At 32.5% G+C, this 17,756-nt stretch overlaps 1 pseudogene; it reads right to left on the bottom strand.

The window, feature by feature from the left end:
• Positions 1-3,725: 3,725 nt before the first annotated feature.
• Positions 3,726-12,697, bottom strand: LOC140955214 (uncharacterized; annotated as a pseudogene).
• Between the last annotated feature and the right edge of the window lie 5,059 nt (positions 12,698-17,756).

The following is a 17,756-nucleotide window of genomic DNA, read 5'->3' as shown; positions in this document are numbered from 1 at the left end:
CTCTCCCCTTTTGTTCTCTCTTTTTGTTTCTCTTTTTTTTTTGTTCGTCTCTCTCTCTTCTCAAAAACTCTCTCCTCTGTTCCCCTATTCTTTTTTTCTCTTCTCTTTCTTTTTTCCCTCCCTCATTTTTTTTTGGCTCTGCTTCCCTGTATTTATAAGCAGGAGGAGAGGGCCCACCGTGTCTTGTATTGTCATGGCACAGGTAGGGTGGCATGGGGTGTTCTCTGCAAGGCATGGCTTCTCTCTCTTTTCTTCAGCGTGATTACAGGGCGTGTAGAGGGGGTACGACTTATAAGTGTTTGGTCAAGTTGAGGGGAGAGAAAAAGAGAGAACACGGGACAAAAAAAAATTCAAAAACCTTCTTCTTCATCTACTACATGTCCAAGGAAAGAGGAAGAATAGTGTAGCTAAAAGCGACACTGTTTCGGTTTTTTAAGTGAATAGTGCATCAAACAACATCGTTTTGACCAAAACGCATTGTTTCAATTAAAAGAAAATGAAACTAAAATATATTAATTTCTAAATCAGTCATTAATTTTTGATTTGTTAAATCAAGTCCTCATTTGCAATTTTAATTTTAAAAATCAATTTAATTGCATCCCTACTAAAATTCCAACGCTGGCCCTAATGTTAGCTGTCTTTTTCAATTTGATCCTTAGTCTTAGATTTATGCAATTTGACCTTCAATTGATTAATAAACTTTTAATTTCTTCAATTTAGCCCATGATTATGTCAATTCTAGCCCCCTATATTTACGTGCCCTTTTCATTTTGATCCTTAGTTTTAGATTTCTTCAATCAAGTCCCTAATTGATTATCAAACTTCAATAATGATTCAATTAAGCCCCTGATTTAACCAAATCAACTCTTAAAAAATGTAATTTGACCCTAGAACTTTAATTTCTTCCAATTAAAGCCTAAATTGATTTAAAATCAATTTTTCTTGCAATCAAACCCTCCATAAATTCAATTAAACCTTCAATAAAATTTAATTGAGTCCATAAACATTTGATTTTGAACGTTTCTTCCTCAAATTAAATTTTTTTATCAACAAGGCTCTTATCGGTAAAAAATATATTATCAAATTTCAATCTTTGTATTTTTGATTTTTCTCTACCAATTTTTGGCCACTTTCTGAGCGTTCTGACATCCTCTTCTCACTACTACACATATTTTTTTTTTGTTTTCTTTCAAATATGTTTTTTTTTTTTGTATTTTCTCTTTTTTTTTTTTATATATAGAGACCCAAAAATGGATAAAAACAATTATATTTATCAAAATGGATTATAACTAAAAAACCAAGATGAAATACTAAAATTCCCTTGACTGTTAGTTTTATTATGCAACCAAAGGGTAAAAAACCAAAAGTCCATAAGCCCCATGTTTATTTATTTTTTATCTTTTGCTTTTAAGGGTATTTAAATTATTTTAATGTGCATCTAAAATGTAAGAAGACCAATTTGTTCATGTTCAATATGTAAATGACAAATGAATCCCATGGAAAAGTCTGTTTTGCCCCCAATATCTAGTTACATAATTTTGTTTTGGATGAGCAAAACAATCATTTCACTATTCCAATCCACAGTGAATTACATCTTATGCTACAATGATTGGCCAATGACTTGTAGTTTTTTCTGTAATATTCTAAGTACCACTTGCTTTACTAAATTAATGTCATTATCAAGTACTTTTTTTTAGTTCTTATCTACCATGCAAATGATCTTAGTGCTTATCCTTATATTATTGTGGATGGATTGTGCAAAATTTTTTATTTTTCTAATTTGGTTCTCAAACTTTTTTTTCTAACAATTTTGTCCTAATTGAAGACTAAATGATTTTTATTTCTTATGAAAGGTTGGGATTGAAAGAAGAGGGACCTAAATTAAAAAGGTTTCAAACATGGGTGGCGTGCCATAAGTTTTAAAAAAGGCTGATCAATAAAAGACAACAATTTATCATAAAAACCATTAACATTTAACAAACCTATAGGTTTTTGGTGAATGTGCAGTTAGACCCAAGAGAAAATATGAAAGATCTCTTCTAATGTGCCCAGACCACTTGATAAGGCAATGAAGGCGTCAGTATGGTTAAACATTGCATTCATTCGATCAGACATCGTGGAGACCTGTAGTTCTTCTCCAATTCTTTTTCCAATAATGTCCCCTTTTGCTAAAGCTTTGGGGACGACCCCCAAAACTTGTCTGCCTCCTAAAAATACAGATATTGACGCCCCCCATTAACCCAAGGCCGCCTCTCACATACACTAAATGAATCTTTCTCTCAGCTAGTACCTGACCAAGATGATTTGCTGATTCTAAAAACTCATTTTCTTTCCCAAGACTGGATCCATCGAAAGCACAAATATTTCTTATTTGATGACTTAAGGAACTTGCCATTTCTACACACTTTGATATCTGTTGAATGTGTGGGTTGAGTAGAAATGAAGGGAAGGAAGAGAAGATTTTATAGATGAGAAATTAAAAATGCAATCATACCACCTATATGTAAGCCAGCTGAAGACTCTCTCTCTCTCTCTCTGAAAACATGTGTATGTACAAGTAATTGTGATTGTGGCTCACATCTTCCCTTGGTTTTATGTCCAAGAACAACTTAAACACCTTTTATAGGTTGGAGATAGGCTTTCCATTAAGTTTTCTTAAAAACTGGTAAACAAGGTCTTTTTTAGTCAGATTCCCAAATATGTCGAGCATGTTTTTTATGGAATTATGGCCATAAATCATGAATTGCATGATGCACATCTCCACTAGGGTGCGTCTCAAGAGTTAATAGAAGATTATCTAAAGACCCCTTACTCAGGCCATCCTTAATGAATTGCATTTGATCTTCACGATTTATAGATACCATTCCTAAAGAATGACATTTTGCATTACAGGTCCATCTAGCACATTTGTGATAGACTTTCAGTCATTTTGCATGACGTTTCTTCGCAAAAGTGCTTTTACTTGTTCTAGGCATGTATGAAATGAAAGAATTGAAGGACTCACCTGCTAATCAGACATTTGATTCAATTAGCTAGCAAATATATTCAGGAATTCCATGGGTCATTAACATCCTCAATCTTGCACACCTAGCACAGTAAAGTTTTGTAATTGCATTCTGAGGCAGAGCGGGAAAATACTTTTTCAATTTTTCAAGATTGGTGTCCATTTTCAAATGAGAAGAGATGCAAAGAAGGGAGAAAGAGCAAATAATTGCAGAAATATATACGCAGATATCAGTAATCATGGGAAACTGAAAGAACCGACTAAAGAGTCACGGAGTACCGTTATCCACCATTTAACCGAGGTGAGATAAACTAGCAAAATAGAAGTCACACTAAAAAGAAACACAAAAACATATGAGAAAAATAATCAATCTTTATATACAGGATCACCCAATTCAATAGAGTCATTTTCAACTAAAAAATTATCAAAGTAAACTTTCAAACGATGTCCATTTACCTTAAAAACATTACCATTCTTTGGATTCTCGAGATCATAGGCCCCATATGGATACATGTTTCACAATAAAAGGATTGCTCCATCTTGATATTAGTTTTCCAGGAAATAAATGGAGTTGAGAATTATAAAACAAGACTTTTTGACCAACATTGAATGTTTTTCTTAGTATTTTCTTGTCATGAAACTCTTTGAGTCTTGCTTTATGAATTCTTGAATTTTCATATGCATCATTTCTTATTTCTTGAAGCTTATTTATTTGTAATTTTCACAGCTGGCTAGCATTATCAAGGTTTGAATTGAAAGCTTTAATAACCCAATAAGCTTTATATTCAAGTTCCACAGGCAAGTGATAAGGTTTTTCATAAACTAGTTTATAAGGTGACATGCCTAATGATGTTTTATAAGTAGTTCAATAAGCTCAAATTGCATCATTAAGTCTTAAAGACCAGTTTTTCCTATTAAGGGTTCACTGTTTTCTCCAAGATATGTTTGATCTTCCTATTAGCAAGTTCTACTTGTCCATTTATCTGGGGTGATAAAGGGTGGCAACTTTATGTGTGATTCCATATTTCTTCATTAAAGACTCAAAGGACTTGTTGCAGAAATGTGTTCCACCATCACTTATCATGGCTCGAGGGATTCTAGATCGACTTAAAATATTTTCTTTCAAAAACTTTATTACTGTTTTGTGATCATTGTTTCGACTTGGAATTGCCTCTATCTATTTTGAAACATAATCTACTGCGACTAATATGTACAAGAAACCAAATGATGGAGGAAATGGACCTATGAAATCTATACCCCAACAATCAAAGATCTCAATGATAAGAATAGGATTTAAAGACATCATGTGACATTTTGAAATAGATCCCAACTTTGACAATTTTCACAAGTCTTGTAGAATGCATGCGAGTCCTTGAACATAATGGGCCAGTAAAATCCACTTTGTAAGATTTTTGCATATGTCTTTTTTGATGAGAAATGACCCTCACATACCTTAGAATGATAAAATTTAATGACACTACTTACCTCATTATCAGGAATGCATCTTTGAAATATTTGATTAGGACAATATTTGAATAAATAAGGTTCATCCCAATAAAAGTTCTTCACTTCGTTCAAGAACTTTCTTTTGTCTTGGGTACTCCAATGAGCTGGCAATTGTTCTGAAACAAAAAAATTAACAATATTAGCAAACCAAGGCATTATAAAGACATAAAGTAAATATTCATCAGGAAAGTAATCATTGATTAGTGTGATGTCAAATTTTGAATCTATTGTCAATCTTGACAAATGATCCGCGACAACATTTTCGGTGCCTTTCTTGTCTTTGATTATGATATCAAATTCTTGAAGTAACAAAATCCACCGCACCAATCTAGCCTTAGAATCTTTCTTATAAAAAAGATATTTCAATGCTATATGATCACTAAAAATAACAACAGGTGAGCCAACAAGATAAGACCTGGATTTTTCACATACAAATACTACTGCAAGTAATTTTTTTTCAGTGGTAGTGTAATTTATTTGAGCACTATTTAAAGTTTTACTTGCATAGTAAATCATAAAAGGTTTCTTATATTTTCTTTGTCCCAAGACAGCACCCACGATATAATCACTAGTGTTATACATTATTTCAAAATGTAATGACCAATCAGGAGTTGAATAACATGAGCAGAAGTAAGCAAGTTTTTAAGTTTAACAAAGGCTTCTTCACAATGTTCAATCCATTCAAAAATATTATTCTTTGTTAGAAGGTCACTCAAGGGCTTAGATATTACACTAAAATCTTTGATGAACCTTCTATAAAAACCAACATGTCCTAAGAATGATCTAACATCTTTAATAGATTTTGGTGTTGGCAAGTTAGCAATTAACTCGATTTTAGATTTTTCAACCTCAATTCCTTCGATGAAACAATATGACCAAGTACAATGTTGTTTGTTACCATAAAGTGATATTTTTCCCAATTCAGTACAAGATTCTTCTCTTCACACCTGCTCAAAACCTTTTCTAAGTTAGTCAAATAATCATCAAATGAATCACCAAAAACAGAAAAATCATCCATAAAAATTTTAAGAAAAAGTTTAACCATATCACTAAATATACTGAGCATCTTTGAAACGTGTCTAGTGCATTACATAATCCAAAAGGCATCATTCGATATGCAAAAGTACCAAATGGACATGTGAAAGTACCAATGCAATTTCAATTTGGTTGTAACCTGAATAGTGACACGACCAAAAGATTGATGTCTTCTTCCAAGTGTAGGAGTGTCGAAGTAATAAATAACCCGGCAAGACCGGGGTCGAACCACAGAGATGTTAATTGTATAAATTATAAACAACAACAACAACAACAACAACAACAATAATAACAATAATAATAATAGTAATAATAATATTAACAGTAATAATAATAATAATAATACTCAGTACGTGGCGTTGTTATACCTGAGAATGATCTAAAAGATCGGGTCACAGGTTTCCAGCCTATATACTGAGTTTATGAAAAGATCAAAGAGATATATTATATAATATAAACAGATTTCAGATGCGAATGAATAAGGCAAGACCAACAATGTCAGGATCCTTGATTAAACACAGAGCATACTTAACGTACATAAAATATAACAAGAATGTAAATAATAGTAGTAGTAGTACTAGTAGTAAAAAAGAGAAGAGGAAGAAATTAATGAGAACTTTGAGATGGAAGATTACTCTAAGGATTAAACAATGATAAAAAAACATGTCAAGGTTAGATGATCCACTAATGATATTTCAAACAACTATAGTATAAACTCTTATTACTCAATTTGGAAACCACACACGAAGGAGGTTCCAATCAGATGATTTGTCATTAATAGCTCATTATAAATTGTTAACATGATCATATTAATTATCTTATTTACGTAACACCAAACTTTTAAATATTGTCAGGAATTCATGATGCTAACTTATTTTAACAACAAATCAAGTTCCTTTCATAGCACAGGTGTAGGTAATACCATACGGTTGGGCTATAAGAGTGTCAAGGATTTGTTGTACCAAGTGTTATACAACACAAATCTAGATTAACTATTTAACAAGCAAGGTATTAAGAATTAGTAAGATAAAAAGATAAGACATGCTAATATTAAACATTAAGGTCCATGTTGAGTTTACACTATACTTATTCTTACACCATTAGTGTAACCTTTTCACCTTCACATAATAAACTTAGCTAAACATAATGAAGATGAGAAACATAAATAAACAAAACAAGAACATAAATAAGATACAAGTTAACTAAGGAAAGGAAAGGAAATGAAAAGCATAAACAAGATATTAATGAAAGCAAAACTTAAGAATTACAAAAAAAATATAAAGAGAGAGAGGAAGAGCAAACTCTTGATCTGAACAATCAAGCCCCTAAATACATGGCAAATGCCTCCTTTTATAGGCCAAAATTCAAAATTATTGATTTGATGACTAATTGTTGAGTGGGTGGCCAACTCTTGATTTTGTGAAAATCCTTATCTTCTTGTCTGAATAAAACGAAATTGCTAGTATCAGAATTGGAACCACTTGAAAACATGAAAGTTGTAGGAAATTGACTCAGCTTTCCATAAAAAAAAATGGAGGTTATTTGGACTTCTAGAACTCCAGATATGGGCCACACACTGAACAGTATTCAGGCTGCAGGACAGATTCGAACTTCTTCGTTGTTGCTATAATTTGGACTTGCAAACAACCTTATTAGATCTTGGTGTCGACATGCAAGTTGTAGCCCTATATATTACTGAATTTTTGTAAAAATGTGAGATCATTTTGACATCTAGAACTTAAGATATGAACCAATTACCGAACAGTGTTCCAGTTTGAACTGCACCAACATCTCTTTTCTAAGTTTGGCCCTCTCTTTGTCCTTTCAATTTCCATACTTACACTCATCAATCAATCCTTTGATTTATGTGATAGACCTGTATTTAAGATGAACATTTACCATATAGTAAGGCATTTTATAGTATTAGACTTGTTATTATAAAACATGTTTTATTTAAGGAGTTATTGATACTTTAAGTTTATAATGATGATATAAAACCTTGATAAACATGCACTTTTAAGTACTAATCAAATAGCCATATAGGAAACAATAAAATTCATGACTTGCAACTCTTTCTAGTATTTAATCCATGAAAGGTAAAGGAAAAGTTTTCTATAGTCAATACAAATGCGCCAACCAATAATAGTCCTAGTTGGAATTAATTTATTTTTCTCATTTGTTATCACTGTGACTCCAGACTTTTTGGATACAACTTGGGTAGGACTTACCCATTTGCTGTCAGAAATAGGATAAATGATACCATTATCTAAAAGCTTAATGACTTCATTTTTTACTATCTTTTTCATATTAGGATTAAGCCTTCGTTGCATTTCTCTAGATGGTTTAGCATTTTCCTCTAAATAAATTTTGTATGCAAATCAAAGGGCTAATTCCGTTTATGTTAACTATGGTCTCATAATGCATTTTTATGCATTTTCAGAGTCTATAATAACTTACCTTCTTGATGTGCATTAAGTTTGGAAGAGATTATTATTGGAAAAGTTTCATTTTCTCCCAAAAATGAGTTTTTGAGATTGAATGGTAACGACTTCAAATTAGGTTTTGGTGGTTGAACACTTGAAGGTATGGATTCAATTGATATTGGTGGAAATTCCTCAATTTTTGGTCACCAACTATTTGCCTTTGATTCTTCCTGAAAATAAACTATTTGCAAATCTTTAGATTCATTAAACTCAATTTCACTATAAGTGGTTTGAAATTGATCATTAACTAATTTTTCAATAAAGTCCACTTCCTGTAAATCATTATCATCTCTAGGTTGCTTGCAAATGTTAAAAACATTCATCTCCAATGTCATGTTTCCAAATGATAACTTCATTAGTCCATTCCTACAATGAATCAATGCATTAGAAGTTGCAAGAAATGGACGTCCTAAAATAACAAGAATTAAATTACATGCTTCAACAGGTTGTGTATCCAAGATAATAAAATCCACATGATAAATGAATTTATCAACTTGTATTAACATATCTTCAACTATTCCTCTAGACGCTTTTATAGATCTATCAGCAAGTAAAAGAGTTATAGAAGTTGGTTTTAACTCACTTAGATTGAGACTCTGAAAGACTGAATATGAAAGTAAATTCACACTAGCTCCAAGATCTAGTAAAACTCTTTTAATTTTATGTTCTCCAATAAAGCAAGAAATTATAGGATGACTAGGGTCTTTATATTTCAAAGCATTATTGTTCTGAAGAATGGCACTTACTTGTTCGACTAAATAGGCTTTCTTTTTCACATTTAGTTTTCTCTTCACGGTGCATATATCTTTCAAAAATTTAGCATAAGAAGGTACCTGTTTAATAGCATCCAACAAAGGTATATTGATCCTTACCTGTTTGAAAGTTTCAAAGATTTCAGAGTTGTGATTGACTTTCTTTTGTTTGGTCATGGCATGAGGAAATGGAAGTGCTGGCGGGGAGTCGGTCTTTTCTTTACAAAGTTCAGATTCAATCCCTTCCTTACCCTTAGAGATTAACTCCTCATCTTTCTCACAAGGTTCAAGAGTGGGTTTTTCAATAACCTTACCATTGCGAAGAGTGATGACTGATTTGACTTGATCCATGTGATGGCTTTTGGAACTACTTGCATTTGCATTGTATTGCCCCTTGGGATTTTGTTGTGGTTGAGATGGAAAGTTACCTTTCTCTTGAAAACTGAGAGCAGATGTGAATTTTGCAAGAGCATTTTTTAGATTTGCCATGGTTTGAGCATTTTGAGTGTTGATTGTCTCCTGCTTTTTAATGAATGCATGCAATGTTTCCTTAAGATTTCCTCTAAGAGGCGGAGCATAAGGAGGTGCATATCCATGAGAATTTAGGAAAGTATGGTGTGCTTGAAACGGCGGCTATGAAGTTTGTGCATTATTGTTACCACTCTTTCAACTGAATTTTGGGTGATTTCTCCAACCAGGGTTGTATGTTTGCGAGTATAGGTTATGATTGGGCCTTTAGAAACTGTTTAAAGCATGGGTTTGTTCATGGAGGCATTCCTAAAAAGAAGGCAAAGTTGGATAGTCATTGGTTACATGTTCATTCGTTTCACAGATTTGACACACAATGTCTTGAACAGATTTTAATTGACCACTCTTTTTAAATTTACATGCCTCGAATTTTCTAGCTAAAGATGCAAATTTGGCTTAAAGGTCATGATCTTCCCTAAGGTTGTACATACCTCCACTAGATGTATGAGTTTAAGTTTTACCTAGTGCCTCATAAATGCCCGCAGTGTCCTAATTTTGAGCATTTTCAGCTAGCAAGTCTAGGTACTCTATTGCTTCATCAGGGTTTTTATTTTCAAAATTTCCATTACACATCAATTCCACCATTTGTCTATCTTTAGGTGTTAACCCTTCATAAAAATATGAAATCAATCTCCATGTTTCAAAACCATGATGAGGGCAAGTATTAAGCAAGTCTCGATACCTATCCCAACATTGGTAAAATATTTCACCTGGTTTTTGAGTGAAAGTGGTGATTTGTCTTTTGAAAGAGTTTGTTATTTGAGATGGAAAAAACTTCTTTAAAAATTATTGTTGTATTTCATCTCAAGCACGAATGGATCCTGACCTAAGATTTTGTAGCCATGTTTTAGCTTTATCTTTTAGTGAAAAAGGAAAAGGCTTAATTTGATGGTATTCTTGCTACAATTGAAGTGATTATAGGTGTTACAGACTTCTTCAAATCCTCTCAAATACAAGTATGGATTTTCTAGATCTAAGCCATGAAAACAAGGTAAAAGTTTAATAATGTCTGGCTTAAAATTGAAGTAAGATGCATCAGGAGGGAAAACTATATATGAGGGTGCACTTGTTATTCATGTGGTCTTTAAGTGTTCTAACTCGGTTATTCTCATTATGAAACGACTGGTTATCTTCTTTGACCATATTTTCTAAAAATGATGAGGATACCCTACAAAGTCTACCACTTAATGTACGTGACCAAACACTAATGCATGTGTAGAAAGAGAATAAAAGGAAGAAGAAAACAAAAGAAAAGGAAACAAAACAAAAGAAACAAAAGTTAGATATAAGAAAAGTGAAAAGAGAAAATAAAATAAATATTATAATTTATACAAGAATTTACTTTCCCGGCAACGGCATCAAAAACTTGACATGATCAAATAGTTGATGTCTTCTCCTAAGTGCATAAGTGTCGAAGTAATAAATAACCCGGCAAGACTGGAGTCGAACCACAAGGAGGTTGACTATATAAATTATATATAACAACAACAACGATGATGATGATGGTGATGAGTTAAAGAGGACTTTGAGATGTAAGATTAATGTGAAGATTAAACAATGGTAAAAACAATTGTCAATGTTAGAGGATCCACTAATGGTATTTCAAATAAGTATAATATAAACTCTTTTTATTACTTAACTGGAAACCACACACAAAGGAGGTTCCAATCGGATGATTTGTCATTAATAGCTCATTATAAATTATTAACATGATCATATTAATTATCTTATTTAAGTAACACCAAACTTTTAAATATTGTCAGGAATTCATGATGCTAACTTATGTTAATAACAAATCAAGTTCCTTTCATAGCACAGATGTAGGTTATACCATATGGTTGGCTATGAAAGTGCCAAGCATTTGTTGAACCAAGTGTTATACAACACAAATCTTGATTAACCATTTAACAAGCAAGGTATTAAGAATTAATAAGATAAAAATGATAAGACATGTTAATAGCAAGTTGTTTAGGATATAAGCATTGAAGTCCATATTGAGTTTATATTATACTTATTCTAACATCATTAGTGAAACCTTTTCACCTTGACATAATAAACTTAGCAAAACATAATGAAGAAGAGAAACATAGATAAACAAGATAAGAACATAATTATATAAGTATAGTAAAGGAGATGAAAAGCATAAACAAAAAATTAAGGAAAATATAACATGGAATAAAACTTGAACATTACAAAATACAAAGAAAAAGAGCAAGAGCAAGATCTTGATTTGAACAACCAAGATGCCTAAATGCATGGCAAATGCCTCCTTTTATAGGCCAAAATATAGAACTATTGATTTGATGACTAATTGTTGAGTGGGTGGCCACCTTTTGACTTGGTGACAATCCTTATCTTCTTATCTAAACAAAGCATCATTGCTAACGTTAGAATTTGAACAGATTATCTTCATGAAAGTTCTAGGAAATTATCTTAACTTTCCAACAAAGAAAGAATCGGTGCATTTTGAATTCTAGAAGTTGAGATATGGGCTAAACACTGAATAGTGTCTGGGCTGTAGGACAGATTCCGACTTCTCCGTTGTTGCTACAATTTGAACTTGAAAATGGCCTTTTTGAATCTTGGTCTCCCCTGAGTTTTAGGCCTATGTCTTAGCTTTCTATCCATATAGGACAGACCTAAATCTAAGTTATACAGCTCCAGTTATGATTCAATAACCGAGTGGTGTTCTAGTTTGGATTGAACCATCATCTCTTTTCTAAGCTTAGCCCTCTCTTTGTCTTCTCAATTTCAGTAGTTAAACTCATTAATCAATCCTTTAATTTATCTGATAGGCTTGTATTTAAGATGAAAATTTATTATAAATTAAAGGTATCTTATAATATTAGACATGATATTATAAAACATCATCTAGTTAAGGAGTTATTGATACTTCAAGTGCAAAATGATGATATAAAACCTTGATAAAAATGCACTTTTAAGTACTAATCACACTTCTAGGCCAAAAAAGTGTGCCATTAGACCACTTTTCAGCCTTCTGTCATCTCAAACTCTTGCACCATGCTTTTATTAAAATCCTCAACTATGGTAGGATTGTTGCCGGTGAAAATCAGATCATTGATATATAAACATGAAAATAATATGCTTCCATCATCTTCTTTATTTACATACATTGTGTGTTTATATGGATATTTTTCAAATTCATTTTCTTGAAAATACCTATCAATTTTGGTATTCCAAGCATGCGAAACTTGTTTTAAATTGTAGAGGGCTTTCTTGAACTTGTATTCTTTGCCTTCATTATTGGCTTCAACATATCTAAATGGTTGTTTAACATCGATCTCTTCTTCTAAGATGTAATTCAGAAATGCCAACTTCGCATCAAGTTGATAAATCTTCCATCTATATTGTGCAGCTAGTGAGGTCATTAGTTTGATTGTCTCTAGTTGGGCTACAAAAGCAAATACTTCTCTAAGTCAATACCTTTTCTCTACTTTTAGCCTTTTGCCACTAATTTTTCTTTATATCTCTATACTTCAGTTTTTGCATTCTTTTTGGTCTTATAGACCCATTTAACACCAATTGCTTTCTTACTTTATAGTAGATCAATTAGTTTCTAAGTGTCATTCTTTTTAATAACATGTATTTCTTCATCCATCACTTCTATCCATTTATCTTCTGTGACAACTTTATTAAAGCTAAGTGCGTCATTATGTGCAAAGAAACAAAATAAATTTGTATCTTTAATGGCTTTAGTGACATCATACAAATTGTCGCACGTGTGTGGCGTCGCGACGATCATCCACCCTCAAGGTAAAATGTATGTTATAAGTCTGGCAAGCATAGGGAGACAAGGAATACTTGTCTTTTATCGATGGAAAATGTGAATGGGAGTCGCCACCTAATATTTTGGTCACTAGGAACCTTAACTGGTCATAAAGATGGGGTACATAGACTGGTTGCGTAAAGGAAAGGTATTAGCACCCTAAATACGCCCTACCTAAGGTAGGCTGCATTGTTTTAATGTCTGATAAAATCTAAGGTTTGATTGTGGTTTCTAATTGTTGGTTTTGTCTGTCTAAGATTTAAGAAAAGCCCTTCTCTATAAAGAGGTTCTTGTTTTAATGGGATAAAACCTAACCGTTCTAGCGCTCGAAAAAAATTTAATATCCAGAATACGTATTACGTGTAATGTCGTATCCCGGATTCTAAAAGACAAACAAAATAAAATTTTTGTTGTTTTTGAAATTTTGGCCAAAGTTCTCTTGACTTTAATAAACTAGTTATTAAAGCCAAAATGTATGTTAAAACATTGTTTTTTGGTGTATGAAAAAACACAATATGATTTTTTAGCTTTGAGACACTTGGCCGTATGCACAAAAACATTTTTTTTTCAAATTGTTTTGTATTTTGGAAGTTTTGATGAAAACCGGGTATTTTAATACTGAATTTATATTTTTACGATGTAAAATATAGACCGATATTAAAAAAAGACATAAATCAAAAAGTGGGGAAATCACAAGTATTAAAAAATATTTTTTTCTTTTATATTTTTTTTTTGAAATGACCAAAACCGGCCCAAATTCGTGGGCTGGGCCTGACCCGGCCCAAAACCAAATGGGCTGGTTATTGTGTATAAGCACAGTAACTAGCTCCCCTCATCATTTGCTGCAGAACGTGAATTATTCACGTTCAGCATGCAAATGCAGACAGTGGCTGAGCAAGAGAGAAATAGACGGGGCAGCCGGGGGTTACCTGGGGTGGCGTTAAGGTGGTGCTGCTGGCGGCGGAGGTGTTGTTGTCGCGGTGGTGGTGTTGGTGGCTGGCGATGCTTCTCCTTATTCTTCCTTTCCCTCATATGTTTTTTTTTTCATTCTTTTTGTTTCCTTTTCTCCTCCTGTTTTCTCTCTTCTCTCTTCATTTTTGTTCCCTTTTCTTTCGGTCTTCCCCCTCTCTTCTGCTCTCTCCTTTCTCCTCTCCTCTCCTCCCTTGCTCTCTCTTCCCTGTTTTTATAGGAAAACAAAATGGGGGAGAAAGAGGATGGGGCAGTGACACGACCAAAAGATTGATGTCTTCTCCCAAGTGCAGGAGTGTCGAAGTAATAAATAACCCGGCAAGACCGGGGTCGAACCACAGAGAGGTTAATTGTATAAATTATAAATAACAATACAACAATAACAACAATAACAACCACAATAATAACAATAACAGTAACAGTAAGAATAATAATAATAATAATAATAATAATAATAATAATAATAATAATAATAATAATAATAATACTCAGTACGTGGCGTTGTTATACCTGAGAATGATCTAAAAGATCGAGTCACAGGTTTCCAGCCTATATACTGATTTTATGATAATAATAGTAATAATAATAGTAATATTAATAGTAATAATAAAAATAAAAATACTAATAGTATTAGTAGTAGTAGTAGTAGTAGTAATAATAATAATAAAAAGAAGAGGAGGAAGAAATTAATGAGAACTTTGAGATGGAAGATTAATGTAAGGATTAAACAATGATAAAAACAAATGTCAAGGTTAGAGGATCCACTAATGGTATTTCAAACAAGTATAGTATAAACTCTTATTACTCAACTTGGAAACCACACACGAAGGAGGTTCCAATCAGATGATTTGTCATTAATAGCTCATTATAAATTATTAACATGATCATATTAATTATCTTATTTAAGTAACACCAAACTTTTAAATATTGTCAGGAATTCATGATGCTAACTTATGTTAACAACAACTCAAGTTTCTTTCATAGCACATGTATAGGTAATACCATACGGTTGCGCTATGAGAGGGCCAAACATTTGTTGTACCAAGTGCTATACAACACAAATCTAGATTAACCATTTAACAAGCAAGGTATTAAGAATTAGTAAGATAAAAAGATAAGACATTTTAATATTAAACATTAAGGTCCATGTTGAGTTTACACTATACTTATTCTTACACCATTCGTGTAACCTTTTCACCTTGACATAATAAAGTTAGCTAAATATAATGAAGAAGAGAAACATAAATAAACAAAACAAGAACATAAAGAAAATACAAGTTAACTAAGTAAAAGAGAGGAAATGAAAAGCATAAACAAGATATTAATGAAAGCAAAACTTAAGAATTACAAAAAAAATATAAAGAGAGAGAGGAAGGACTAATTGTTGAGTGGGTGGCCAACTCTTGATTTTGTGAAAATCCTTATCATCTTGTTTGAATAAAACGAAATTGCTAGCATCAGAACTGGGACCACTTGAAAACATGAAAGTTGTAGGAAATTAACTCAGCTTTCTAGGAAAAAAAAATGGAGGTCATTTGGACTTCTAGAACTCCAGATATGGGCTGAACACTGAACAATGTTTGGGCTGCAGGACAGATTCGGACTTCTCTGTTGTTGCTATAATTTGGACTTGAAAACAGCCTTCTTAGATCTTGATGAAAACATGAAAGTTGTAGGCCTATGTCTTACTGAATTTGTGTAAACATTTGAGATCATTTTGACATCTAGAACTCGAGATATGACCCAATTACCAAATAGTGTTCCAGTTTGGACACCAACATCTCTTTTCTAAGTTTGGCCCTCTCTTTGTCCTTTCAATTTCCATACTTGAACTCATCAATCAATTCTTTGATTTATGTGATAGACCTGCATTTAAGATGAACATTTACCATATATTAAGACATTTTATAGTATTAGACTTGTTATTATAAAACATGCTTGAGTTAAGGAGTTTTTGATACTTTTAAGTGCAAAATGATGATATAAAACCTTGATAAATATGCACTTTTAAGTACTAATCACACCCCCCAACCAATTTATTACTAGTCCCTAGTAATCAAAGCGTTAAAATAGAAAAACAATTTGCAAATTCCATAAAGCAAGGCATTCATCATTCAACTTCCATTAATCTATCCAGATAAACAAACTCTCATTAAATTTATATTCCTGCTTCATACTTCTTAAACAAGATATTAATAAACCTTCTTTTTATGTGCTCAATGTATGAAGACATAGATGATGGGGCTTTTGTTGGAAGAAAACAATATTATGTTCGAATGTTTAAGGTTAACTTCCTTGGGTTGGGATTATTATTATTATTATTATTATTATTATTATTTTCTTTTTTTTTTTCTTTATTTGTATACACATACAACTTAAAACACAATGTATCTTTAACCCATGTAATGAGTTTTAGGCTAATAACTCCCAGACCAGTTGGTCTTAAGGCATTAGGTGTTGAGACACCCCTACGAGCTTAGCAACTCGGGTTGTAGATATTGATACGTAGATAGTGCAATGTTTGATTCCCTTAAGCTTTTCTCCATAACCCATGTAACAAGCTTTGGGCCAATAGCTCCCAAGTCAGTTGACTTTAGGTTATTAAGTGTTAAAACACCTCTTCAGGCTTAATTGCTTAGGTTAAGGAGGCTACGAAACCAAACTTATCTACCTTTTTATTATCATTATTATTTTTTTTTGGTTTTTTTTTTTTGCAAATTATGTACTATCTCTTTCCCTTAGTTGTTACCTTCAACAAAAGAACATAAATAATGTAATAATCCAATGTGCAACCCACAATCATATGTTAAAGTGTGTGTGGAAATGAAGATTTAAGAATACTTGTTAAATGAGCATATGAGCAGAATCAATTGCTACCAATACAAGAGTTTGCAAACCTGAATATTTCAAGAAGTATTCTGATAGACCTTGTTAAAAATGTTTACTAAGATGCGTCTCAAGAGTCACTTTAACAAAAGAACTCCTTTTACTCTACCATCCTAGCAACAACAATTTTGCAAATAGTTTATGAAATAGAAAACACAGTTTTTTTTTTTTTAATATATCAACTACTACCCTTTCCCCCCAACCAAAATGAGACATTGTTCTCAATGTCTTAAGGTAGAAAGATAGAGTATAGAAGACATCACCTGAAATAGCGAACACTAACAAACCTGAAACACACTTAAACAAATATAAGAAACAACAAAACACAATAATATAACCAAAAGATGCAAATATTTACAAACGCAGGCTTAAATCCAATCTAATCTTTTTACGGCTTTCCTTAGTTGACTAATTTATGTGACTCATGGAGGGATTAATTACAGGGATGAAAGATTGTAGTTGGTCAATCAATTGTTCAGCAGTAGCAGCAAAGATTATGATTTATCGTGCTAAAGATGTTAGACATTCCTGTTCCATAACATGATTAAGAAAAGATAATAACTTATCATAAAAACCATTAACATTTAACAAACCTATGGGTTTATGGTGAATGTACAGTTGGGCCCAAGAGGAAATATGAAAGATCTCTTCCAATGTGCCCAGACCACCTGGTAAGGCAATGAAGGCATCAACATGTTTAAACATTGCGTTTAGTCGATCAGACATTGTGGGGACCTGTAATTCCTCTCTAATTGTTTTTCCAATGATGTCCTCTTGTGCTAAAGCTTTGGGGACAACCCCCAAAA

Source organism: Populus alba, chromosome 1 (assembly GCF_005239225.2).
Source record: "Populus alba chromosome 1, ASM523922v2, whole genome shotgun sequence".
NCBI classification, from domain to species: Eukaryota; Viridiplantae; Streptophyta; class Magnoliopsida; order Malpighiales; family Salicaceae; genus Populus; species Populus alba.
The sequence above is the reverse complement of the archived record's forward strand: the minus strand, read 5'-3'. Positions and strand labels throughout refer to the sequence as shown.